Source organism: Phodopus roborovskii, unplaced genomic scaffold, assembly GCF_943737965.1.
Source record: "Phodopus roborovskii unplaced genomic scaffold, PHOROB, whole genome shotgun sequence".
NCBI lineage: Eukaryota > Metazoa > Chordata > Mammalia > Rodentia > Cricetidae > Phodopus > Phodopus roborovskii.
In genome coordinates, this window is record NW_026125625.1 from 19,429 (window position 1) to 22,744 (window position 3,316).

General features: G+C 42.3%; 1 pseudogene; it reads left to right on the plus strand.

Annotated features, from left to right (window-relative positions):
- The first annotated feature begins 285 nt into the window (after positions 1 to 285).
- On the plus strand, positions 286 to 863 carry LOC127217090 (diphosphoinositol polyphosphate phosphohydrolase 1-like; annotated as a pseudogene).
- Positions 864 to 3,316: the final 2,453 nt, after the last annotated feature.

Genomic DNA, 3,316 nt, shown 5'->3' on the forward strand with positions numbered 1-3,316 from the left:
TGGTTTTATCTCACCTATAAAAACACACAGGCTAACACACACAATACAAATACACATACAAGGGCCGGTCGTTGGGGGCAGCGGACAGAGGGGGCGGTGGGGGTGGCAATGGTGGCTGTGACTCCTCCGGTGCAGGGCCTGGGCTGGGGTAAGAGCTGTATAGCGGACACACAGACCCTCCTCCCCCGCCATGGCCGAGCCGGGAGGGGCATGCATCATGCGCTCGGCCATCGCAGCAGCCTGCCCTCTCCCAACTCTGAGGCCCCACAAGGCACCACCCCAGGGCCCAGAGGATGATGAAGCTCAAGTCGAACCAGACCCGCACCTATGACTGCGATGGCTACAAGAAGCGGGCTGCGTGCCTGTGCTTCCGCAGCGAGAGCCAGGAGGAGGTGCTGCTTGTGAGCAGTAGCCGCCATCCAGACAGATGGATTGTCCCTGGAGGAGGCATGGAGCCTGAGGAGGAGCCGAGTGTGGCCGCGGTCCATGAAGTCTGTGAGGAGGCTGGAGTAAAAGGGACCTTAGGAAGGTTGGTTGGAATTTTTGAGAACCAGGAGAGGAAGCACAGGACGTACGTGTAGGTGCTTATTGTCACAGAAGTGCTGGAAGACTGGGAAGACTCCATGAACATTGGAAGAGAGAGTGGTTTAAAATAGAAGATGCCATCAAAGGGCCACAATGTCACAAGCCCGTGCAGGCAACCTACTTTGAGGCGCTGAGGCAAGGCTACTCTGCCAACAACTGCACCCCTGTCGTGGCCACCTCATACTCCACTTCTGTGTCAGGCATCAGATGACTGCAGACTTGCTGTAAGAGCCAGAGAGTGGAAACCAGACTGAAGTGTGGCTCTCCTCACCACTCCCTAACCCTACTCTCAGCCTCCTCTTTGACCCAGACATGGTTGGGCAACAGAGAGGGGTACACTGAGGCGCTGCTGGGTTGTGGAGTGATGTGGGTGGTGTGTGGGGTGATGGGAACTTCTTTCTCTTTTTCCTGAGGGTGGGACTGGGATGTAACTCACGAGTACTTTCCTGCTGCTCCATTCCTCCCTCACTCACCCTGCCCTCTGAGAGAGGAACCCTGTTCTCCCTCCCATTTTGGGTTTTGAAGCGTTCCCATTTGCCTCATCCCAGCCTAGCCAGGTATTTTCTCTAAATTTTTTTTTTCATTAAAAGACACCCATGTGAGATGAAAAAAAAAAAAAAACAAATACACATAAATACACACACATACAATAAAAACAACTAAGATTCAAAGATAGACATTACCATAGGGTAAAGGGCTGGGAAAAGATCTTCCAATCAAATGGACACAAGAAGCATGTAGCTATCCTAATATCTAATACGTTAGAGTTCAAACCAAAATTAATCAAAAGAGAATAAGACGGTCATTTCATATTCATCATAGGAGAAATCCATCAGCAAAAAGTGTCCATTCTGAACATCTATGTCCCAAATACAAAGGCACCCAAATTTGTAAAAGAAACGCTATTATAACTCAAACCTCATATAAAACATGAAACAATTATAGTGGGAGACGTTGATACACTACTCTCACCGCTAGACAGCAACACCAGTCAGAAACTGCACAAAGAAACAAAAAATCTAATAGAAGTTATGTCTCAATTGGGATTAACAGACATCTATAGAACATTCCATCCAAACACAAAAGAATTTACCCTCTTCTCTGATTTCTCTGCTCCACATGTAAACTTCTCTAAAATCAACCACATACTAGGTGACATAACAAATTTCAACAGATTAAAAAAAAAATGGGAATATCAGACCACCATGCTTTAAAATTGGAATTCAACAACAACACAAATCTCAGAAACCCGACAAACTCATTGAAACTGAACACTGCGCAATTGTACCATACCTGAAATTCACATAGAATGAGGACACAACATACTAGTACTTAGGGGATTTCATTGCACTAAGTGCCCCTATGAAGAAAATGGAGGAAAATCACATTAGAGAATTAACAGCACAAATAAAAGCCTTGAAACAAAAAGATGCAAACTCACCCTGAAGGAGTAGAAGCCAGGAAATAATCAATTTGAGGGCTGAAATCAATAAAGTAGAAAGCAGGGAAACAATACAAACAAATCAATGCAACAAAGAGTAGGTTTTTCTAGGAAATCAACAAGATAGACAAAACTATATTCAAACTATTGAAAAAGCAGAGAGATAACATGCAAATTAACAAAATCAGAAACAAAAAAGGACACATAACAAAGGACACAGAGGACATCCTGACAATTTTCAGGTCATACTTTGAAAACCTGTACTCCACAAAATTTGAATTCAAAGGAAATGGAAAATTTTCTGGATAACTGTTACTTACCAAAATTAAATCAAGAACAGACAAACAACTTAAATAGATCTATAACCTCTAATGAAATAGAAGCAGTCTTCTAAAGCCTTCCAACCAAACAAAGGTCAGGGCCAGTCGGCTTCTGTGATGAATACAACTAGAAATTCAAGGCAGAGCTAATACCAATACTACTCAATTTGTTCCACACAAAAGAAAGTGAAGGTTCAATACCAAACTCTTTTTATGAGGCCACAATCACCTTGATACCCAAACCTCACAAAGACAAAACTAAGAGAGAAAACCACAGACCAATATCTTTCATGAACATCGATGCAAAAATACCCAATAAAATACTGGCTAACTGAATCCTAGAATACATCAGAGAAATCATCCACTACAACCAAGTAGGCTTCATCCCTGGAATGCAGGATGGTTTATCATACAAAAATCTATCAAGGTGAACCACCATATAACAAAACTGAAAAAGAAAACCACAGGGTCATATCCCTAGATGCTGAAAAAGCCTTTGACAAATTTCAACACCCTTTCATGATAAAAGTCTTGGAGAGATCAGGGATAACAGGAACTACCTAAACATAATAAGAACAATAAACAGCAAACCAACTGCCAACATCAAACTGAACAGAGAGAAACTTAAGGCGATTCCACTAAAATGAGGAACAAGACAAGGCTGCACACTCTCTCCATATCTCTTCAATATTGTACTTGAAGTTCTACCTAATGCTATAAGACAACAAAAGGAGACCAAGGCAGTGCAAATTGGAAAGGAAGTACTCACACTTTCTCTGTTTGCAAATGATATGATAGTTTACATAACCAACCCAAAAACCTCTACCAGGTAACTCCTACAGCTGATAAACACCTTCAGCATACTAGCAGGATACAAGATAAACTAAAAAAAAAAATCAATAGCCCTACTTTTTTCAGATGACAAATGGGCTGAGAAAGACATCAGAAAAATATCATACTTTACATTAGC